This window comes from Artibeus jamaicensis, unplaced genomic scaffold (genome assembly GCF_021234435.1).
Source record: "Artibeus jamaicensis isolate MK-2021 breed Jamaican fruit bat unplaced genomic scaffold, CSHL_Jam_final contig_332, whole genome shotgun sequence".
In the NCBI taxonomy this organism is placed as follows: domain Eukaryota; kingdom Metazoa; phylum Chordata; class Mammalia; order Chiroptera; family Phyllostomidae; genus Artibeus; species Artibeus jamaicensis.
Window position 1 is genome coordinate 26,420,696 of NW_026521788.1, and position 24,670 is coordinate 26,445,365.

The window sequence follows — 24,670 nt, forward strand, 5'->3', positions numbered from 1 at the left end:
ATGAGCCCCCGACATCCCAGCGTCTCCAGGGCTAGAGGACTCGGACCCTCTGGCCCCGCACAGGTGAATTTGCAGCAGACTCCGTACAGAAACCCCTCAGGCAGTCAGCCCCTTGCTTCCTTTCTTTCACTCGTAGACTGTACCCTGCGGGTGTCCAACCACTGCCCGTGGGGGGCTGCATGCAGCCCAGGATGGCTTTGAATGTGGCCCGATACAAAATCATAAATTTACTTAAAACATTAGTTTTATTACTTAGATACGTACATTTTCTATGTTAGTGATCACACACTTAGGAACTCTGCGATGAGTTTAAAAGATTGTTGAGCCCTAGCTGGTGTGTAGCTCAGTGGATTGAGAGCAGCCTGCAACCAAAGGGTTGACAGTTCGATTCCCAGTCAGGGCGCATGCCTGGGTTCCAGACCAGGTCCCCACTGGGGGGCGCATGAGAAGCAACCACACATTGATGTTCCTCTCCCTCCTTATCTCCTTCGCTTCCCCCTCTCTAAAAATAAATAAATAAAATCTTTTAAAAAAGATTATTGAAAGGGCTGCTGTATAATTATGGACTTTGTGTGAGGACTTTTTTGCATACCTGTGGTGGCAGATATCACAAAAATTATGCACAGACCTTTTTTGTTTTTGTTCTTGTTTGTGTATTTAACGTGTGGCCTAAGACAACTAACTCTTCTTCCAGTGTGGCCCAGAGATGCCAAAAGATTGGACACTCCTGTTTTACTACTTCTTTGGTGCTTATTTTTTCCTTTATCTGACTGGAATCTGCTGACTCGGGACATTTTGAACTGGAATAGAAGGGCCCAGAAGGTGCCTGACCTTCCAGGCTGCGGTACCCGACGCCAGCCAGTGCCCGTGGAAAGGGCACACCTGGCGATCCAGGGCCTGTCTGGCCTGGGCCACCGTGCACCTTCTCGGGGCTCCGGGAGCCTTGGGGTGTGCGTGCTCATCGACTCGCTAGGGGAGTTGAAGTCAGTGTTTGTGGCTCACGCCAGGACGCTGGCAGGCCTGTTAACTTGCCAGGGCATCGGAAGAAACGTCCCTAATGGGAAAGCTGTGGGTGCAGACTGCAGCGTGTATTTGGAGAGCTGGCCCGGCTCTGCGAGTGGAACCCAAGGAAATGAACTCACTGTGGAACTGGCAGGGTTTGCTCCCTGAGCTGAGCGACTGGTGCATCTACGCTCAGACGGCCTGGGAGGGGAAGCTATTCCCAGGCCCTGAGAAAAGGGTGGAGGGACTGAGAGACATGGAGGTGAGTGACAGGGAAGGGATGTCATTTATTTATTTTTCTTCTCATTATTTTTAATCCTCACTCAAGGATATGTTTTTATTGATTTTTAGAGAGAGAAAAGAAGGGGGAGAGAGAGAGAGAGAAACATCGATCGGTTGCCTCCCATCCACGGCCAGTGATTGAACCTAACGCCTAGGTATGTACCCTGACAGGGGGGTACCCGGGGATCGAACCCACAACCTTTTGCTGTACGAGATGACCCTCCAACTACTGAGCCGCCTGGCCAGGGCAGGATGTTATTTATTAACAAATACTCCTCTAGCACTTATTCTGTTCCAGGCCCTATTACACGTGCTTTACAATTATTAGCTCATTTAATCTTCTTAACAACCCTGTGAGGTAGGTGCTGTTATTAACTCCACTTGACAGATGAGGAAAACTAAGTTGAGAATGTTTGTAACACTTGGTCTTAGTCTTCTGAGAAAAAGTCATTGCTGAGGGTTGGGGGTGGGGAATTTCAGCTTGAGGAGGGGCAGGCAGGAGGGAGCCAAGAACATGAAAAAGGGCTGGTAGCCTCAAAGACCACAGGTCTGCCAAAAGGACTGGGAACACAGTTGGAAGAGGCTCCCACTTTTCAAAAAATGGGGCAACTTGAACATGAAACGTAAAAATGACTGTAGTGGACTGAAACACATTAAACATTTAAATTGTAATGCCGCACAAAAAATTATTCACTCACTGTTAGAAGATGCTCGAGAACCAGCTCATTACTTTGAAGAGAGATAAGTAAAGGGGAAGAATCTAGCATTATTTATCGCTCCTTTCTGATATACACTGTACTACTGAGCCTGTTTTCTAAAGTATTACAGGTAATAAAAAGGCAGGAAGCAGCCTTTCACCACACCTGACGAGCCAGTGGGTGTGGCTGTGCCCGGCGACGGCCAAGCGTAAGGCGATGTGAGCAGGCGCCCGGGCCTTCTGGTGGGAGCGCATGCCCCACGATGGCAGCCTCGCGCGACGAGACCAGACTCTTTGATCAGAGTCCTCAGAGTCTAGCTCTAATGCCCAATGCATAGGAGATTCCGAGGATAGTCAAATTAGACCAGAGGGCCTCGTCTGAGAAACACAGACGCAATATTCACAGGTGGAATAGCACAATGTCTGAAATTTGCTTCAAGAAAAAGACAGTTGGAAGAACAGAATCACATATTGTGTGTGGGGTGGGGCCGGATTGGCCGTGGGTGTGGGTGGTAGGGGTTGGGTGACAGTTGCGGGGTCATTACTGTTTTCCCTTGTGTGTTTGTAACTTTCCATTAAAAAAAGTTTTGAAAAGAGCTGAAACCACTGCTCTGGGAAATTCAGTTCACCCAAGTTCGTAGCAGATAAATGTAAAAGATCACTAGCTAGCAGAGCGTGTCTTCAGGGACCAGGGGAAAGCCAGGACCGGTGACTTTCTTCTGCAGAATCCTGAGTTGTGGGGTGGGGGTGAGGAGCAGCAGAGGTGGCCCTTCTCTGGAGTCTACTGAAGTGTGATCTAAAGACCCTCAGAATCACCTGGTACTTGCTAAAAGTACAGGTTCCTGGGTTGCACCCTGGACTTCGGAACAGGCCTGGGCGTCTGTATATCAACAGGCTACCGAGTGAGTCTGAAGCTCAGCAAAGTTGGATCATTTCCCCAGAGACTGGCTAAAGAGCCACGGAGCTTATGCGTCAAGGGAAGGGCAGTTAGGATGCTCGGCATGTTTTCATCTTCTCACTGGAGTGGAGGCCAGGTCTTTAAACCAGAACAAGGGTGTGGACTGGGACCGGGCGGGGGCTGGGCTTCTTGAAGATGGCTCCTTAGTGGCGCTTGTCTCTGTGGCCTCAGTGTCTGACACAGAGGAGGCACTTAGAAAATATTTTTCAAATGAAGACATGGCTTAGTGAGGGGCTGAAATGAGTGAGTGGGGGACAGAGGGGATGAGTTTAAAGGACCGTGAGGCCTGTAGTGGGGACTCAGCCAGAGCTGATGATGCAGGACTGAGTCTCCGGGCTACTTTGGAGGAGGATGGAAGGTGAGCAAAGGATGGACAAAGCTCCCTCGTGGGTGGTGACTCAGGTCTGAACTCACTCCAGGGCCTGCCTGCGGGCATTTCCAGTCGCCAAGGAAGGAATCGTTTCAAGGGACGACCAGAAACTTCAGTGGCAGGCACCAGCACAGACACCTGTCTCCTGAGAGTGTAGTTATATGTCTCTTTGCTTCAGGCCTTGATTTGGGGAGGTCTAGAGCTCAGTCCATCCATGGCACCAACTCTTCTTACTTCAAAATGGGTAGAAGCTGGACATCATATACCTACATTTGGAGGTGCAGGCTGTCTCAAACCCTGCTTGCCATTAAAGGAGGCTTCAGAAGAGGTGATTGCAGGGAGATGCTGGAGTAAACGGCATTCTGAAATCTCGGCCTGCCCCTTTGATCTCTGAAGCTGACCTCGCCCTGGCTGAGGCCGTTGTTCCAGTGTTCTGTGGAAGGAGCCATCCCCATCCCCATCTCCGCGCTGAAAGCCTCGGCTGGATTTCCAGACAGAAGAGGAAGTGGCGCGGTCTACCCAGAGCAGCTTGGCACGCAGAGGAGCTCTGGGATCTATTATCCTCCAGCGTGCAGATTGGATGGGGGAAGAGAACAAAGCGCAGAGCCGGCCAGAAACCACAGACCTGTAATCTTTCCAAATCCTGAAGGCGGCTCGTGTGCATCCCTCTCTGCATGGCTCCCAAATCTCCAAATCTCCGAGAGGCCAGGACCGTCTGTTTCCCAGATCACAGCCAAAATGGAAGGGGAAGACAAATCTGTTCTGTTTGGTTTCCATAGATTCGACCCAGAGATTAACTGCCAAGGTCTCAATGACACACACAATATCAATCACAGACTAAATGTCATAATGAGAGCTGGGCAGGTTGTCAAGAGAGGCCTCCAGATTCCTGTTACAGCTTCATATTTAAAGGTTTGGTCCCAGGAAACCAAATGCCAACTTGACGGCTACTTGGCCTCTGTGCTTCACCAGACTCGGCTCCTTCCTGGAGGGGCCGGCCAGGTGACGCAGAGGAGGGGAATGGCTTGGGTGTTAAAGAACAAAACAAACACACAAAAATCTAACTGTTGACCTCAGGCAGGAGACATTAGGGAGTGGTGGGGACTGTGGCATACGGAAGAGCGTATGCCCCCCATCCCATGTGGGAATGCAAGCCCAGATCATCTGACATTCTTCTGAGAATTCAGAAAGGCAGCGTTCCGTGAGAAATCTGCTGGTGTGTAAGCATAGGCAGCTGTAGCAAATGCTTTCCTTGTTCTGCCTCAGTCCTTGGTCAGCTCACTGCATTATAAATGGACAGCGCCCTTACACAAAAGGCTTCCTCTCTCAAGCCCTGGTATTTCCCTCCTTGAGGATGTTTTCTGGTATTTGCTCTGATCAGGCCTAACATGTTGAGGGTTACTCCCAGAAGTCATTGGAATGAGGGGCAGGAGTTGGTGGACAACTAACCCAACTTCTTCCACCTTGAGTGGGACCACTTTGAAATCTGTTCTCCAGCCTCCTGAAGGCTCCCTGGGTTCTCCGGCCCCACCCACCCAGAGTGGCCCCCTGCTCCCTCACATGTCCTCTGCTGGCTCCCAGTCTCACTTTTCCATTCCATACTGTGCTTCCCAGAGCACCTAGCAAATAAACAACCGGCACCCAAACCCTGGTTTCAGGGTCTGCCTTTGAGGGAAACTAACCTAAGATAGAGCTAATTGTAAAACACTTAGAGATACTGTGACCACAGAGAATGCAGGGGCCAAGTGGTACTTGACCGCTAAGGCCTGGAGTGCCATTTCCTCTGTGAAACAGTGGCTTTGCCTTTGCGGAGCTATTTCCAGGAATAACACAGGGACCCCCTGTTAATTCCAACTCTGTTTTAGAATTTTTGATGGTACAGCTTGCATTTGGTTAAAGGCTTCCCTTGCCCAAGGAGGAGAGGTTTTGATCTGAATTCAAAATTGTTAAAAAATGGGCAAAGAACCTGAACAGACTCTTCTCCAAGGAGGACATACAGAGGGCCAGGGAGGTATGAAAGGATGCTCAGCCATCAGAAAGATGCAGATTAAAACCACAGTGAGATACCACTTCACACCTGTCAGAATGGCCATCATAAACAAAGCAGCCAACAGTGAGTGCTGGTGAGGATGTGGAGAAAAGGGAACCCTGTGCACTGTTGGTGGGAATGCAGACTGGTGCAGCCACTGCGAAAAACAGTGTGGAGTTTCCTCAAAAAACTAAAAATGGAACTGCCCTTTGACCCAGCAATTCCACTGCTGGGACTATATCCTAAGAACCCTGAAACACCAATCCAAAAGAACCTATGCACCCAATGTTCATAGCTGCACGATTTACAATGGCCAAGTGCTGGAAGTAACCTAAGTGCCCATCAGTAAATATGTGCATCGAAAGCAATGGTACGTTTACATGATGGAATACTATGCAGCAGAAAGAAAGGAGGAGCTCCTACCCTTTGCAACAGCATGGATGGAACTGGAGAGCATTATGCTAAGTCAAATAAGCCAGGTGTTGAAAGACAAATACCATATGATCTCACCTTTAAGTGGAACCTAATCAACAAAACAAACAAGCAAAATAGAACCAGAGACATTGAAATTAAGAACAAACTGACAGTGACCAGAAGGGAGGGGGGAGGGGATAATGGGGGGGGAAGGAGAAGGGCCATCAAAGAACATGTATAAAGGACACAAGGACAAAGCCAAAGGGGAAGTAGGGTCAAGGGTGGAAGGTGGGGATGGCTGGGGCGGGGCGGGGAGTGGTGGGGAGAAAATGGAAACAACTGTATTTGAGCAACAATTAAAAAAAAATAAACCTGTAACTCTGACACCATGATTTGACTCCATGTCAAAAAAAAAAAAAAATCAGAATGTCAGTACTGTGGGCAAATGTCAGGGAGATTTTTTTCCTGTTTCCTATTTTGGGATTCTTTTAATAAATAATTATACTTTGTAAAGAATAACCATGTCTTTATTCTTTTAAATGTGTTACCCAAGCAGAACTCTCTGGGCAGGACGCCGCTTGTGACCTCCGCCGTGTGATTTCTACGCTGTCTTTCTTGCTCCTGGGACCTGGCCCCTCCTTGGGGCTCTTCTGCCTCTTTGTCCCTCCTCCCTCCGTTCACGGTCTGGTGGCCCTTCCCTGCTCTCCCAGCTCCGGCCATCACTGAGGACTCAGGTCTGCACATGTCATCCCTCCTGAGCTTCACTTCTTTTTTAATAAAATGGAGCTACGACAAGAGGGATAAAGATGCTTTTTAAAACAGACAAACAACATACCCAGCCTGAGCCTTCTCTTTCTAAGGTGGAAGATGGGAGGAGCTGGGTGGGTGAATTATTCATTTCAGTGGGACAATTAAATCTCTAAGGGGACCCCTTGAGCCTACAGAGACTGGCCAGGTAGCCATGCCCAGAAATGTGAGCCAGAGAACAGGCCTCCTGCTTAATAAAAGAATATCATTTGAGGCCCTGGTTGGTGTAGCTCAGTGGATTGAGCGTGGGCCTGCGAACCAGACAATCGCAGTTCGATTCCCAGTCAGAGCACATATTGGGGTTGCAGGCCGGTTCCCTGCAGGCCAGTTCCCAGCAGGGGAAGCACGAAAGGCAGCCATACATTGATGTTTCTTTCCCTCTCTCCTTCCCTTCCCCTCTAAAGATAAATAAATAAAATCTTGGAAAAAAAAAAGAATATCATTTGAGTATACTTTAAAAATTTTTTTATCCTCACCCAAGGATATGCTGATTGATTTTAGAGAAAAGGGAAGGGAGGGAGAGAGAGAGGGAGAGAAACATCGATCAGTCGCCTCTCGTGCACACACAAACCCACAGCCTGGGCATGTTCCCTGACCGGGAATCAAACCTGTGACCTTTCAGGTTTACAGGACGACACTCCAGCCAACTGAGCCACACCAGCCAGAGTGAGAAAAAGGGAAGTCCTGAAGCGTGGCTTAGAAAACAGTGGAGTGAAACACAGGGAGCTGAGCTGTTTTGTACAAGAAAGCAAGGGGAGTTCTGCACTCTCGAGAACATTCCCGGAGCACGTGTCAGGGGCCCAGCTGCAGGGTGGAGCAGGGAGGGCCTGGGGCCAGACACAGCCAGGCGAGGTGTGCCGGGGGCGGGGGGGGGGGCGCAGCCCCAGGACTAAGCACCGGGATTCCCTCTAAGTCACAGTGCCCCATAGTTACCTCAGTTCTCTGTGCCACCCCGAACCTGGGGTGACACTGTTAAACACGACAGATGGCCGTCTTTGTGGCCGTTTTGAGAAGTCAAAGGGAAGGAGGCCTGCACCAGTGGAGAAAAGAAATCAGAAACTTGCGAAGCAGCCTGTACAATGTGATTCTGTTCTTATACACAAAAACCATTTCACCAAAATAGTAACACCGGCTATATACTTATTTTAGGGGGATGAAATTACGTGTGAGTTTTTCTTCTTCTTTTTAAGGAAACTTCCAAAATTTCTGTGATGAACAGGTATTATTTGAGTACATGGAGGGGGGAAACCTGTGGAAGTTCTATTTTAGAATTTTTCTGGGCGCAGTCGATGCTCGCCCTAAACCTGTGGGCTGAGGCACAGGAAGGTGCCTTCAGGACGAGGCCCGACCAGGTGGCCCGAACATCTCGAGTGCCACTCAGCCCTCTCCCAGTGAGTGGGAGCTCCCTCAAGGCGGGGATGTGTCCTCCTTGAGGTCTCTGGTGGCAGCAACCAGGCCTAGGTCATATCCAAAGGTCATTCTAGTCCCTCAGTGCTTTTCAGGAAACCAGAGGGGACTCAAGTTTTGTGGGTCCTGAAGCTTCTATAACATCTTCAAGAGAGAGAACACCAAATAGCAACAGGGCCTTGGGAGAGGCCGGTACAACGTGGGCTTCTGAAGCTTCAGGGTAAATCCATGTCTGAGGGCAACTTCCTTCCCTTTTGATTGGAGACAGATGTCGGATGAAGAGCGCCTCCTGTCCCCTGGGGTGTCAGAGCCAGTGTCCTCGACTTGCCTTAGCCTGGTCTGGGTGCCGTCTAAGTCAGCCAGCATCGGGTGCTCTGCTGGGTCACGAGTGGGGTTGGGAAGTGGCCTCGGTTCCTATTTGGCTTCACCTTAGATGTTAGGCCCACCCCCAGGGTTTACTCACACACCCTGTTGAGAGCCAGAGATGGACTAAACCAGAGAGGTCTCTGCCTCCCAGGAGTTTTTGGTCTAATAGAGTGGTTTATAATCTAATCTTTTAAATACAATTCTCTTCTGTGTTGATGGGTATATGTGCGTTGCATATTTACGCTCCCAGTGCACTGGGGTCGTGGGGAAAGTCTGTGTTTAAATGCACGCAGGCCACACTTCTCCCATGACACCACCCAAGGTGGGCTTGGACCGGGCCTGGAAAGAAGGGGACTAGAAACGTTACTGTGGTCCAGTAAATTACTCTATTAGGAGAGTAATACCTACTGCCGGGGTATGTGGAGGGATGGAATTTGGCAGCAGGGTACACATAAAAATATACATATTTTTAATTTTCTACAAGTCAGTGCTTGTCTTTCGCATCTTAAATCTACAAAAATGATCCCAACCAGGAAATAAAAGTTGTGGATCTTTTAAAAAATTAAAACTTGGACATGAAAACCCAGGAATTTTTTTTTTGTTGCCTGTAATTTAATTCTTAATGTATCAGACATAATCCAAGTTCAACAGATTTCTTTTTTTTATTCTGGCAAGAATGTTAACAGGAGGCAATTATGTGAATTAATATAAACTTCTTTTATTAAAAAAACAAAAGCCTTCATTTAAAGAGGTAATTTAATATTCCTTCTCCGATGGTGTTGATGTCATTAACTTGTTTGATTAACTCTTCAAATGGTTTCAAAGTGCTTCAGGGTGGTAATTTATGAACTCCTAATTGATTTCCCCAATCTCGGTTTGGCAGGGTTGGGCCTCCGGGAAACTGTTGGAGGCCCACACTCGGGTTTTTTCTCAGACAAGGGGGCCGGGATGGACTTTCCCTCTGCGGCCTGGCCCTGAGGGCGGAGGAGACTCTGCACAGGCCCGAGCGGCTGTGACGTCCGATCGGGCCAGTTGCGGTTCCTGACCCCCAAGCAGTTGAGCCTCCGCTTCCTCTGAAGACATGTGGGAACACTGCTGGCAGTCTCGCAGCTCGTGAATTCAGGGATAGATGGCCTTTCAGTTCAGGTCTTTCAAGCACCGTTTCCCACTGTGCCTCCCCTCAGCACATAAGGCTTTTTTGTGCAGGGAAAGATGAAGGAGGGTAGAGTAGGGGGCCCCTCACTGTGGGGCCCCACCCCTCCATTTCCCATTCAGGCCACTACTCCTCACCAGGCCTGTCTCTTGAGGCTGTGCAGCGAGGCTCTGGGCCTTGGGAGGGCTGGGGGCCAAGTGCCCACCTCTTAAAGCTGCCACAAAAGTTCACTGAAAAATCGAGGGCCTGGCAAGCCTCCGAGAAATGATCATATGGTTGGTTACTTTTATCATATGCCCAGTGATTACTTGCTCTCAAAACCTCCTAGTCAGGCAATAGCTGCTCCCACTTTACAGATGAAAAAAAAATGAGGGTCAGAAAGGTTGTTAGTAACACAACAACAAGCTAGTAAGTGGTGAGGCCGGGCTTCAACCCAAGCAGCCAAGTATCCCAGCCCATGCTAATGGACAGGTCGCTCTATTCATGGTCACCAAGTATGTGCTCCTGAGAGCAGGCCTGGGCCTCTCAAGTTTGTGTCCTTTCCCAGCGGGAAACACAGACTAGTGTGAAGTCCAGGAAAGGACTCTCACTGGCCTGAGTCTCATGTACATGGGCTTTACAGTAGCTTCCTCATCTACCAATGGGGAAAATGGCCACCTCCCTGGTTATTGGATTAAATGAGACAATGTAAGTTCTTGGCACATTGGCATGGGCTCAGGGAATGTTTCATGAAGGGGAAGCAAGGAGGCAGGGGGCAGGGTGGGTGGAGAATTTCCAACTGTGTTGGGAGCTGAGTTCTGAGCTAAGAGTAGGGAAGAATGAGTAGGGAGGTTTGACTGAGGATGAGGGTCTCTGGGGGGAGTTGTGGCAAACCGATGGGACATAAATAAGGCTGAACATTCTGCAGGTGATGGGGTTCAATTGCCTCTTGCTGCATGAAGTGCAGCAAGGCTTTGGGAAGAGGAGAAAGGGCTCCCTCCAGCTGTTAATGTCTGCCGGTGCTGCCTGGCAGATACTAACAACTGTGGAATTGGTGGGCCTGGAACCATGGACAGTCACCAGAAGTGACAATTCAATCACCACCTGCTCTGGGGTCACGCTGAAGAGGACGAACGGAGATATGACCTCTGGCATCAGGCCCTGGAGTGGCTGTTTCCAGGCCCTGGCCCCCCAAAAAGGCTTCAGGGCCCACTGACCTGCCCCTCGCTCCCCAGCCCGCATCCCCCCTCTCATCCCCTTGCCCAAAGCTTTTTCCTTGGACAGGACTTCGCAGCCCTTCAAGTGTTGTTTCTACATGTCACTTGGTGGGACCAAAATGATTTTTCATGAAGAGGACAAGGAGGGGCCCCAAGAAAAAAGTCAGGGCAACAGAATAAGCTCTGCTACCAGGGGCCCTCGGGCGCTAGGGCCTGAAGAGGGGGGCCTCTCCACACACCCCTTGCGCCCCCTCCCTTCTCACTCTGAGCTTTCCCCTCAGGTTGTTTTCAGCTTTTCCGGAACAGTAAGAGCCTCCCACTCCCGGTAGCTCTTGTGTTCCAGGCCCATGAGGTGCCACTGGGGTCATAGGACAAGGGCGCCAGGGTCTAAGGGAAGACCCCTGGTCTGAGACGCAGGATGCCCTCCCGCCTTGCTACCCACACACACTGCTGTTTTGGTCCAGTGGCTCTGTCCCTCTGTGACTCGGTCTCCCCATATATACCAAGACGTCATCCTCAGTCCCATTCTTCCAAACAGGATTGGGGAGAGCCTTAAAATACTGATCCCCATTCGGGGTACATACCTAGGTTGTGGGTTGGACCCCTGGCCAGGGCACGAACAGAAGGCAACAACAGATTGGTTTTCTCAAATCGCTGTTTCTCTCTCTCTCTCTTTCCCTCCCTGCCCGACCTCATCCCATTTCCCTTCCTCTCAATAAAACATATTTTCGGGTGAGGATTTCAAAAACATATAGTCCTTCTGTCTGAATGACCCTTGGGGAGAATTCTCATCCGTGGGGTTTGGGTTTGTGGTTTGGGTTGCCCTACCCACGATGTGAGTCACTCTGGTGCCTCTACCCACCCCTCCCGCGGAGATTGTTCCCCCTCAATGGGCTAAATGGACAAATGCAGGCCTTGCTGGAATGTGACACAGGGCGTCCAGTGCCTCCACTGGGCTTTAACCCTCCCCGTTACCCTTTAGAAACAAGCATTGAGCTGAAGCTCAGATTTGGAGGGAGGCGAGTAGAGAAAATTCCACGGAGTCTCTAGAGAAAAATGGGTAACGAGAAGCCTTTCACACTAAAAGGATGTCAGCTGTCCTCTGTCTCTCTAGAGATAGAGTGGGAAGGGGCTTCTAATCCCTACACCCAGGCCCCTGAAGGACATTTGGCTGGACCCAAGAGATGCCGGCCTCGCCAGCCCAGGGCCTTACCTGTGCACTGGGGCCACGCTGGGTCAGGAGGTGCTTGTCCGCAGGGTGTATGGTGTGGCACACTCAGCCGCCCAGACTGGCGTCTGAGGGCCTATTTTTAGGGTCCGATCTGCTGACGCTGACCTCGTGTGCTGCCCAGTCTGAGAAGAAACCCGAGGCGTCTGCTTCACCAGTGTGACCTGAAACCCTTGACTTTGGGAGTCCTGTACCTGAGCCCACACACTTGTCCCTGGCTGGGCCACAGAGGCAGAACATGTGGCTGCAGGGGCGGGGGCATGGGGGGTGCCCTGGCAGGGGGACTTGCCAGCATTGTTTTCTTGGGATGGATGAGGCCAGGTGTCTGTGGGGCCCTGCCGGTGTCCCCATCCTGGAGTGTTGGAACGGGGAAAGTTTTACATGCTGGTCCGGAGCCTGTGGGAGGGTTGGGGTGCTCACCCTGGAGAGGAACTGTCCATCTCAGTGTTTTCTGGGAGTTTGTGGAGCTATTTCTGGGGACGTGGATGCAACGGATGCCACATCATGTGAGACAGTCCATGAAATGCCCCCAAGAAAGACTGTAAACTTGGTCCATTCTCCGTGCTGCTTCCCGTGAGACCTCTAGTGAAGCGCTCGACCCTCCTGGGGTTCAGAGGGGAGAATAATCATAATGCCATCCTCTTGTGCTTTTGTGTTGTTAGGGTAAATGACATAAAGTATGGAAAGGACTTAGTGCCTGGCACGTGCTAAACATTTTAAAATGCTAGGTGGTATTAGGATGCCAAAAATATTTCCAACTCAACAGTCATTCCCAGGCCTCTCTGTTCTGGGCAGCTCCTTCTCTCCACCTCCCGCCTCTTTGGCTCCAGGACCGGCCCCGCCCCCGCCCCGCCCCCGCCCCGCCCCCTCCCAGCCCCCTCCCCGCCCCGGCCCCGCCCCGGCCCCGCCCCGGCCCCGCAGCTGTGGCCCTCCTTTTCAGTGCTGAGCGCCGCAGACCTGCACAGGCTCCTCCTCCAACTTCCTAGTAAAACCTTGCCAGGGATTCTCACAGTTCCTTATAATGAATGGTGGGGTTTTCCATCCTTGTCACCCACTTTGGGGCGTACACTAATGTGTGAAGGATTGGAGGGAGATGGGGGGTCACCAGTCTCCCCACATCCTTCACTTAATAGGGTCTTCTTGAGTCGGGTCATTGTATTGTTCTCTGCAGCTCTGTATTCTGCAAACCGAAGATCTTCCTCACAATGTGCTTGTTTAGCCCCTGCCGGATTTACTCAGAGTGGTTATTTCTAGTAATTTTCATTGCGAAACTGCTCAGAGACTTAGCTTTTACGGATTTCTTGGCACAAAAAATATTCACAGGGCAGAGACTCCGGACCCGATTGTACACGGAGGTCAAAACATCAGGGCCCACCAGTCCCTGCTGTCGATGCGGGGGTCGGAGAAGCGGGCTGGAGACCCTGCTGCAGTCACCCCGAGAACCAAAGGAGTCAGAGCTGCTGGAGCCGACAAAGCCCGAAGATGGATCTACATCTCACTGGGGGGCCCATCCCACCCCAACTCCAGGGCTAAGGAGGCAAGAGGGGCCTCTGAAGATGTAGGCTCAGCATGGGGCAAAAATCAAACATCTAAAGACATGGGAGATAGATCGATGATTGATTAGGGAGGGAGACAGTTCTTCATGTGCTGTCCAGGAGGGTGTTCAAGTAGATAAGGCCGAGGAAAGAACTGGGTGGGCTGCTGGGTCATCACCTCCATTAGAGGACACCCTGGAAGTGGTTGGCCAGGAGACTGGTGATGCTCTCTGCACATTTTCCATCCCTCAAGCCTTCACACATTAAAAGCACACCCCCAAGAGGATGACATAGGTGGGGTAGGGTGGAAAACCATGTCATTCATTCTGAGGAGCAGTAGGGAGCCCTGGAAGACTTTGTCAGGAGAGAGTGGTGGTGGCGACACGAGATGCCTGATCTGTTTTCTAGCAGCTGAAGAGTTCACCTGTGGCCCAAACGACCGCGTTCCCTGCTTAACTAACGCTAAGGGCGGAACTCAGGCCCTGGGGAGATCCCAAGAGTTTCTGTGTGTGGACACAGCACGCACATCGCTCTGCCGGCGCGGGAGTGAACCAGGTAATCAATCAATCACAGACTGCACTCGGGGATGTTGCCAACTATTCCAAACTCCAAGGACGGTCGGCCGGGACTCTGCGCCCCAGCAGGCTGCACCAGCGCAGGTGAAGGGTGACGTGCAGAAACAGCTGTCATTTTCATCGTAGCTGGTTGAGAGCTCACCTGTAGCAGCATTTGACATGGTTTCCTCCCTCCCACTGCCGCTGCTCTGACCCATGTTATTTTCATAGCAAAGTCCTTCTCCCCAGAATCTCCCTCTACTTTCTCCATTTTCAGGTACAGGCGGACGCTGCTCTTCAGCTCAGCTTCTCTGGATCAGAATCCCACTTACGCCCAGTGGCAAAGTGTGGCAGAAAATACACTCCCTGGAAAGATGTCCACATGCTAACGCCTGGGTCCCGTGAGTACACGTCAGGAGGCACAGGGGAATTAAGTTTGCTAATCATCTGACCTTAAAATAGGGAGAGTAGCGCGGGTCATCCAGGTGGGCCCAGTGTGACCACAGAGGTTCCTGGAAGACACCGGCAGCAGAGGAGGGGGAAGCGTTGCCACGTGAGAAGGTCTCAAATCCCCACTGGCTGCCTTTGAAGGTGGAGGAAGGGGCCGCAAGCCCCTCGCAGCTGGAAAAGGCAAGTAAACGGATTCCCCCCTGGAACTTACCAGAGGAATGCGGTCCTGTGGGCACCTTGATGTGCACCCAGTGAGACCCATGCCGGACTTCCGACCCACAGGACTGTAAGATAATAAAAGTGCTGTTTTCAGCCACTGAGTTTAATTTGTTAGAGCAGCAATAGGAGACGAATGCATGAGATTTGACTAATACATGACTTTTCTGAGTCCAAAAGGCCCAGGGGTCTCCAGTGCTCTGCAGACACCTGAGATCACGCAGCTGCTGCGTCCAGCTGGCCCCCAGGATGGAAGCTGCCCTCTCAGACAGAACCCGCAGGGCAGAGCCACATCCATCTCTGAGGCAGACCTGTGCAGTCTGATGGCTGTAAGTCCGCTTCACCCCTAGAGGTCTCTCTTCTTTCCTATTAAAAAAACAAAGCAAAGCAAACAGACTGAGGCCCATGCTCTGCAGGAAGCCCAGAGCCCTCTGCACTACCTCAAAGGACCGAAGGACCATTCCGTGGGAGAGGTCTAGGCCGGGTGGCTCTCCTTTCTCCTGAGCCTGCTCTGCTGTAGCCCTTGTGCCTCCTCACCCTCGAGGAAACCCTCTGGTCTCTCACTTCTCCAACCTCACCCCAAGCTTGACACCACCCCCCTCTGTGTTTTCTCTGAAGCACATCCACCCCATGCCACAGCGCAGAGCAGAAAACAACTCCAAATTCAATGTCTAACCTCCCTATTAGAAAACCATTGGCTGGACCCTGTGCCTGGGGAATTTCATCCTCCAGAGGTCTCTGTCTCTGTACCTGCCACGTTCACAAAACTCCTCTCTGCCTGTAAAACCATCCCAGATGTCCTTTATTGGCGTTCTTGGCCTCTCACTCTCTTCTCTGGAGCTGTGTCCCTCAACTGAGAGGTCCTTCCCTTATGATTATTTGGAGCAAGTCAGCTCCTCTTAGTCTCTGCCTCCCAAGCATGCTGAGTCCAGGGGCCTCCCATTTGTGTCAAAAAAAACCCAGCAAGGACAGCACCAAACCAGAGTCCTCACACAGCAAAGGAAACCATCAACCAAACAGAAAGACAACCTACTGAGTTGGAGAAGATAGTCACCAATGGTACACCTCATAAGGGGTTAATATTCAAAATATGTAAGAAGCTCACACAATTGTACACCAAAACAACAAATTCCATTTTAAAAAATGGGCAGAGGACCTAAATAGATATTTCGCCAAAGAGGACATACAGATGGCCAATAGAAGTATGAAAAGATGCTCAATATCACTAACCATCAGGGAAGTGCAAGTTAAAACCACAATGAGGTACCACCTCACCCTGGTCAGCATGGCTGTCATCAGTAAATCAAGAAACAAGTGCTGGCGAGGGTGTGGAGAAAGGGGAACCCCGTGCACTTTTGGTGAGATTGAAAGTGGATGTGGCCACGACGGAAAACAGTATGGAAGTTCCTCAAAAAAATAAAAAATAGAACTGCCATATGATCGAGCAATTCCACTTCTGTGTATTTATCCGAAGAAACCCAAAGCACTAATTTGAAAAGATATATGTTCCCCTACATTTATTTCAGCATTATTTACAATAGGCAAGATGTGGAAGTGACCTAAGTGTGCATCAGTGGACAAATGGATAAAGAAGATGTGGTGCATATGCATAAACAATGGAATATTACTCAGCCATCAAAATGAATGAAACTTTGCCATTTGTGACAGTATAGCGGGACCTAGAGAGTATTATACTAAGTGACCTAAGTTACACAGAGAAAGACGGCAGGGGGAGGGGAAATGGGAGAAAAAGGAGAAGGGATTGAGAGGTACATATTGCCGGTTCTAAAAACAGTCACAGGGTGGAAGTATGGCATAGGGAACATGGAGAATAATGCCGTGATTGATAACCACACATGGTGTCGGACGGCTACTGGATCTTCCAGGGTGACCACTTCATAGGGTGCATATGTGTCTGATCACTACATTGCACACCTGAAACTAATGTACTATTGTATGTCAACTGTAATTAAAAAGTTAAAAATTTTTAAATGGCCTTCCAAGGCATTTTCTTAGAGAAGTCACAAATCCAAGAGGGGAATTTTTTGACTTTCCTAGACAATATCATCCATAGACCCTGGACACAGGAGCCCCTCCTGAGCTTCTTTTTCGGGGGTCCCCCATACCAGAAACACACCAACACTGAGATACTGCTGTGCACCTACTGGAATGGCTAAAGACAAAACCCGGCAATGCCGAACCTGGTAAGAATTTGGGGGGCTGGTGGAACTGTTCCGTATCTTAGCCACGGTGGTCGCACATTTACACCCATTTTAGTCAGTAAAACCCAGAAGAGTGGCCTCTGCTCTGTGTAAATTTAAAAATAAAAAGGATACATGGGTGCCTCGTTCTCCTGGGATCTGGCTCTGCACACGGGCACCTGCAACCCACAACTCTGCCCACTTGGTGACTAACACCACTTAGGCCACAGAGAATGTGATTCCCCTTCTCTTGTCCCATGTCCTCTAACAAAAGGTAGCTGAGTCTGAATTCCGTGAGGGTTGGTGGGCTACGTTGCTCTAAACTTTGGAGCACGGGGAGGATTGGAACTGTGGAAATGAGAGAAGAGATGGCTTGTTGAGTTTACCCCGTCACCAGCTCAGATAGTAGAAAAACCAGGTACGTCATGCTGAGCGTCGCTGGGCCGGTGTTCTGCTTCAGAATTCCGCAGCTGAGATGGAATTCATGGCAACAGTTGCATCACAGCCGAGAAACATTTTGTATATTAAACAGTGTGAAGTACTCTTTAAAGTATAGACAATGGTACCTCGGTCCTCATTGTTAATTCTTTCCAATGAGTGGTGAGCAAGCAACAATGGATGGAGCATTCTCTCTTCCCGGGTGGTCGTGTGACTCCTAGAGGTTTTGGCAACTGTGACAAGTGGCAAGCAAGCGCCGAGTGCCGAAGCATTTTTTTCTCACTAAAATGTGATGGGTGCCAGGTTTGACGGGTTCTGAAGCCGTTGAGTACTGAGGTACCACTGTGTGTATATATAATATACACTATGTGTATATTATATACATTCAAGTACATCTATCTGTATATAGAGAAACATGTGTGAAGGATAATGCCAATTCTTTACATTGACTACTAGAATTGTCAATAATTTTTCGTAACAGTGGTTTATAAAATTTAACAAAACTTTCAAAGAAGTGAGTTAATATTTTCAGGTTCATATATATTATTTTTATTTAAAACTGATATTTCATATTACATAGTCCCTTTTATTTTAATATGAACTTTGAATGTTTTAGAAAAAGAACTCTTTTGAAAATATACATGGAAATAATTTTAATTTTATATTGTTTTCAATTAATTTACATTTTGATACAAATAGCATTTACATTTGTTCACTTTGAATTGTTACATTATATTTTCAAGCCTTCAGATAAACTCTGTCCAATAGAAATATAATAATTACAAGCCATGTGTGCAATTTAAATTTTCCTAGTAGTCCCATTAAAGAGTAAAAAAGCCCTGGCTGGGTGGTTTGGGTACCTGGAGCACTGTCCGGCACACCAAAATGTTGTGGGTTCAAATCTCAGTCAGGGCACCTACCTAGGTTGCAGGTTCGATCCCTTGTGGGAGCGTATACAGAGGTCAACAATCAATGTTTCTCTTTCTCTCTCTATCTTCTTCCCTTTCTCTCTATATAAAATCAAAAAACACATCCTTGACTGAGGGTTTAAAAAAAAAGATAAAGCTTTTTACAAAAAAAAAAGAAGAAAGGTGAAATTAAATTCAAAAATATATTTTATTTAACTGACTATACCCCAAATATTACCATTTCCACATGCAATCAATATGAACAATTATTGAGATATTTGGCATTCTTTTTTTTCCCACCGAGTCCTTGAAGTCTGAGACTATTTCGCACTTACAGCACATCTGACTTGGAGCAGCCACGATGCAGTTGTGCAACAGCCCCCTGGGGCTGCTGGCTCCCACTCAGACAGCTCAGGTCCAGGTCACTGGAAACCAGACAAGTCACTGGGGTGACAGCACCTTGGGGAGGGGGCTTCCATGTGTCCTACCGCCCGGGCCTGACCTACCTGCTTCCCACTGGATGACCACAGACCTTCCCTCTTCCTGCGTCTGGGCTGTCCGCAGTTCTCAACTCCTGTTTTATGGGCACCTGGCGGCTTGCTGGCAGCTGGCCAGGCTACATCTGCTGTGGAGCCGTCACTCTTGACTCTGATAGCCCAGCACCTGAGGTCACTGAGTTTGAAGAGAAGGCCCAAGGGCCAAGGATGTCTCTCTGAAATCGATACCTCTGTGCAACATCCTGGCTGTCAAAATACTGGGAGTCCCTGCTGCCAGCCTCCTGCTGGGGGCTCTGAAGCCAGCAGGACCCCGGGGCGTGGGCTGTGGGCTGGGGTCCCCTCAGAACCCCCCTTTCCCAGGAGACTGAGTGCCGTTTGAGCCCTGCTCCAGTCTGTCAGTGACCTCAGCAAATGGGTCAATTGTGTCTCTATTAGCAGCACTCTGCCTTCCCGCCAGGACCTATTTATTTTACAGATAGATATCTATTTCCTCTTCACGGCTTGTTAATGTTTCAAAGTGACATTGATGAGGCCTGACAGGGTGATTAGTGGTGTGTGTGGGAGGCAGAAGAGCAGAGGAGTGAAGGGCGGTGCTTTGAAAATAGAAGGACTTGGGTGCAAATCCTGCCCCTCCACTTAGCTCTGAGTTGGCACAAGTCTCTTAACTTCTTTGAGCCTGTACTCTCACCTGCACATTGGGAGCAATAACAGCATCTACCTATAGGGTTTTCGGGAGGATTAAGTCAGATATGCACGCAAGCTCTTGGCTTCCACTAAGCAGCCAATGCATACTAGCCATTACTATTCTTTTTCTCACTCTCCCTCAGCTCTGATGAATTGTTTATGTCCCACCGGACGGATGAAGAAATCCCTAACGAAGGTTAAATTAACAGACCGCTAGGTCGGGACCTGAAATCTCCCTGCGGATTCAGCAGACATTTGCTGAGGTGAGGCCCTGCTCTGTGCCCAGGCCCTGTTCTGGACGCAGACGGCTGGACAGGGAGGCGGGAAATCAGGGCCTGCCTTGGCGTCCTTACTGCGCCGTGGGGAAGCAGACCTCGAAGCACACACTGGCAGCCTAGTGGATGAGGGCAGTGACGGGGAGTGCACAGCGGCTGCCAAAAGGGCCAGGAGTCCCAGGAAAGGCATTCACAGAAGGCCCGCTTTGGCGCTGGAGGAAGAAGGCTGGATGGGCGTGTCAGGCGGTAATGTGCTGTCAGCCGTGAACCCAGCAGGCACTCAACAAACACTTGTACAGAGAGCGATACCACCCCAAACTGCTGTGGACATTTTACTCACAGTTCAACGGTAGGCATTAGCCAACCCATGTTTCTTCAGCCAAGTCAGGGACCTGACTTGGGGCATTCCATTTCAGAGGCATTGTCTGGGAGGGGAAAAAAAATAATAATACACAGGTAGGGCTGAGCTGGCCCCCTGGACTGATCGGGCAGGGCCCAACATGTGACAGAATTCACCAGGGACGTTTTAAATGAAAAGATATTAACAAGAGGACTGCATGCAGAGTGTGAACACGGTTAAGGGGACCACCAAGGGATGCTGAAGTGCCCAGGAAGTAGACACAGTGGAAAGCCCGGGGACACAGATGTGGCAGCGGCCCAGCTCAACCTGGAAGATGAGGAAAGCCCTCTCAAGAGTGGCAGAGCAAGGAGGTGGAAGGAACCTGGGTCCCTCCCTGCATGACCTCTTGGAGCTGAGTCACCTCACCGGACTGGACTGTCCACCTATCCCTGTATAGTGATGTGAGAGAGAAATAAACAGCTGTCTGTTTAAGCCACTGGATTTTGGAGTCTCTGTTACAATAACCTAGTCTGCATCCCAAAGCATTCAGAGCTTGTGTGTTTGAAATGGAAGGAGGGAAAGAATGTTAGCAGACGAGGATATAGATCCCATGAAGCCTGCTGGCCATGGTAGGAACTTGGATTTTTTTCTAAGGAAGATGGTTATGTGACCCGATTTGCATTTTAAGAAGAACATTCTGATGGCTACCTGGGGAACGGATGTGGTAAACAAAAACAGACGTAAATTCCCCCTTACCCCCACGAGATACTAGTGGACTGACTGAGTTAGGAGAGAAACTCACGTGTTATTAAGCAACTTTACCACTTCGGTGCCTGTGCACACAGCCCGGGCCTGTTGCTGAGGTTAGTCTCAGGGAGGGGGGTCAGGACCCAAAGGGACCCAGTGGTTGCAGTCAGTCCAGCTCGGAATGGATGGAAAACGCACTCACTCTGCCCGTCCTGGCACAGCACCTGTATGGGCCAGGCAGTGTGGTAGAAACTGAGGGAAGAGAACAAGACAGACCATGTCACTGCCATCATGTTGCTGCTATTCCCGTCATTGGTACAGAAAGAGTGTGTTTTTCTTTAGTCTCCTAACCTTCCCCATGGGCCCCTCCTGGCTCTGCTGGGAATTGAGAACACTTAAATATGATAAATAATAATATCCAAGTCTCGGACTTCCACCAAGATGGAGGCGTAGGTAGAAGCACTGCGCCTTCTCACACAACCAAGTTTAAAAACAACAAAGTTTTAGCAACAAAAACGCAGCCAAACCACAGAAAATTGAACTATATGGAAGTCTGACAACAATGAACCCTTCAGCCAAACCTTTAAGTGGGGCAGAGCCAGCAGCAGAGCAGGGTCGGGCAGGAAAGATCCACCGGACCGACCTGGGCGCGCGACTCACATGCGCTGGCAGCCGTGGGCAGATCCCAGGTGTGGAGAAGCGGGCGGACCCACTGAGGGTACAGGGCGGTGGACTCACTGAAGGTGCGGGGAAGCGGACTCACTGAAGGCTGACCGCAGTCACACATTCGCACACAGATAAACCGGTGCAGGAGCAAGTGGTGAGACAGACCATGCAGGCCCCAGTGTCAGGAAATGGCAGAGGGGACCGCTATTGTCCCTCTCTGACCCTGCCTCCACATACAGTGTCACAAACCAGCGACCTGGGTGGCCCCACCCTGGTGAACAACTAGGCTCCATTCCTCATATGTAACAGGCACAAACAGAGCAAAACATGGCTCAAGAACAACTCAGAGCCCCAGGCTAAGATTAGGGGACAGTCACCTACAAAGGAGTTCCCATCAGACTGTCAGCAGATTTCTCAAAAGAGACCTTACAAGCAAGAAGGGGCTGGAAAGAAGTATTCCAAGTCATGAAAACCAAAGACCTACACCCAAGATTGCTCTATCCAGTAAAGCTTTCATTTAGAATGGAAGAACAGTTAAAGTCCTTCTCAGATAAGATCAAGTTCAAGGAGTTCATCATCACCAAGCCCTTATTATATGAAATGTTAAAGGGACTTACCTAAGAAAAAGAAGATAAAAAAGATGAACAGTGAAAGGACAGCAAACTCAAAATTATTAACAACCACACCTAAAACAAAAGCAAACTAAGAGGACAGCTAGATCAGGAGCAGAACCATAGAAATGAAGATCACATGGAGGGTTAGCAACAGGGGAGTGGGAGAAGGAGAAGGGGGGAGAAGGTACAGAAAATAAGTAGCATAGACGGTAGGTAGAAAATTGATAGGGTGAAGGTAAGAATAGTAAGGGAAATTTAGAATCTAAAGAACTTAAGATACGTGTTCATAAACTAAAGGGGGTAATGGTAGGGGAGGGGATGTGCAGGGTGGAGGGGAATGAAGGGGGGAAATAGAACAACTATAATGGCATAATCAATAAAATATATTAAAAAATAAATAAATAACAATAAAAACAGAAAAAAAATTTACAAAAATATCCAAGTCTCTTCCCAGTTAAAGGCTCAAGCTCTCAGAATTCTTCTCTCTTGCCCCAAATGGCTTATAAATGCACATAAGGATTTACTGCAGGAGCCAAGCCGGGGAGGGGGCCTTAACGCTGTGGGGCCCCTTAAGCCTGGCTGTTGCTTGTGTTGACAAAATGACCTCCTACCACAGGTCTAAGTGGGTAAAGAGCAAAGTCCCTGTTCCCCCTACACACGCATGTGTGCACACACATCACACACTTTTCAGTTTGCCCCTAGGATGTTGTCTTAGACTCTGGACTTGGAGAATGAAGGCCACCACCCTGCCAGCTGCCCCTCCTCTACCCCCTTCTTCACTCCTCCAACCCCTCGCTCTCTTTCCCTCTATCACCAGAGCATCCTTGGGGCCTCCTCCAACTGCACTTGGCCTCTTCTCCCCATTTCTGTGGCCATAATGGAAAAACGATGTCCAGGTAGGGCTGACTGACTTACAAATCCATGTGTAGTATCAGTATGTCCTCTGAAATTTTTGGAACAGATCTATACTAAAAAAGTATTTGTTTCTAAAAAAAGAAAAAGAAACTGAGCAAACAACTAGAATAGGCACAAAATCATCCAAATGGAGATCACATGGAGGGTTAACAGCGGGTCAGGGGACAGAGAGAATGAGAGGGAAGGTATAGGGAATAAGAAGCATAAACGGTCGGTTCAAAATAGACAGGGGGAGGTTAAGAATAGCATTGGAAATGGAGAAGTCAAAGAACTTATATGTATGACCCATGGACATGAACTAAAGTGGGGGAATCTGGGCGGGAGGGGGGCGTGCAGGGTGGAGGGGGAGAAAGGGGAGAAAAAATGGATCAAGTGTAATAGCATAATCAGTAAAATATACTTAAAATTATTTGTTTCTTAGGTGAAATTCGATTTCAACTGGTGTCCTACATTTTATCTGGCAACCCTACTTCTGAGGAACTTGCTTATGGGGGAAAGGAATGAAAAGCTTAGCCATTTAGTATTTTCAAAATATTATGCCTGCTATAGAGGCTTAGCCCCTGCTGGCCTCTAGGTTGGTAGACTTAGGGGGGCTTCAGAAAAAAGGATGCTGCCCCTCCACCTCCCCGGTAAGGCCGATTGCCAGTCCCTCGGAAGAACCCAGCATGTGGGCTGTGTTGGGGGCACCGGGTGGTGAAGGAGCCCGCTCTGGCTTCCCGCCCTTCTCCCCCACCCCGTCACACCAAGCAGGCCTCCCTGGGATGTGGGTAGCCCCATCCTGCTGGCAAAGCGAGTGCTTACCTAGAACTTTTATGAGGACATTTTTATTGAGCTGTAATTGAAAAGGAAAAAAACTCCAAGACATTCCAGATTTTTCTCATAAGCCTGCTTCAGGCATTTGCGTGTGCGTGTGTGCCCGCACTCACGGACTTGGGCCAGACCACACCAGAGTTTTCATTGAAAATGTGAAGAGGTTTTTGTGTGTGAGAGAGACATTTAACTTTTTTCTCTTCTCCCCTAAATTAACGATCAGAATAAAGATGAGCTGGGAGTCTGGAGAGCTTGTAAAACCTCTTTTCATTAAGCAAGTATTCCAGTGTTTGGAGAAGCAGGGTTTTACGCAAGGGGCTGCATTGTCATCATAGCCTCATACCCTAATGTGAGTTTACAGCCTTATTTAAGAAACCTGTGATAGAATGCAGAGCCTCGTATGTATGTAAAACTGCTTGGCAAAAGTTTATAAATCATACACATCTATTTTAAAAGATGTGGAAGTGAATCCAGATGATGGCCTTTCAGAACCAGCTGGTTGCGAGTGCCCTGTGGCGCCCTGGTGCTGTCGGGATAAGCTGCAGGGAAAGACAGGGTCTCCACTGGGGTGTGGGACCAGTCCTCCCGGCGCCCACCTCCCGGGAAGGACGCAGCTCCAGATCTTCCTTCCTGAGCCTCTGGTTGTCTAAGCAGAAAGGAAAGAAACTCAGATTTTCTTGAGCCCCTACTATGTGCCAGGCACTAGGCTGTTCCTTCCTCTATGTCCATTCTCACAACAGACCTGAGCGACGCTGTCATCTGTCCCACTTTTGCCCTGGAGAGACGTGAGGGACAAGAGAGGGAAGCGTCTGCTCAGGCCCATGCGCCGTGTAAAGGAGAGAATCTGAATGGCACGCTCACCCTCTGTGTCCACAACTCTCGTTCCTCCTGCCACTCCATTCCCACCCGCA

The 24,670-nt window shown here is 49.4% G+C and overlaps 1 protein-coding gene across 1 annotated transcript in view; it reads right to left on the minus strand.

Annotated features, from left to right (window-relative positions):
• DUSP29 (dual specificity phosphatase 29) overlaps nt 1-11,937 on the minus strand; it is a 33,755-nt gene extending 21,818 nt beyond the window's left edge. Inside the window, exon 1 of the mRNA XM_037130478.2 lies at nt 11,895-11,937. The gene's annotated coding sequence lies outside the window, so the exon portion shown is untranslated. The remainder of the gene's footprint in view (nt 1-11,894) is intronic.
• Between the last annotated feature and the right edge of the window lie 12,733 nt (nt 11,938-24,670).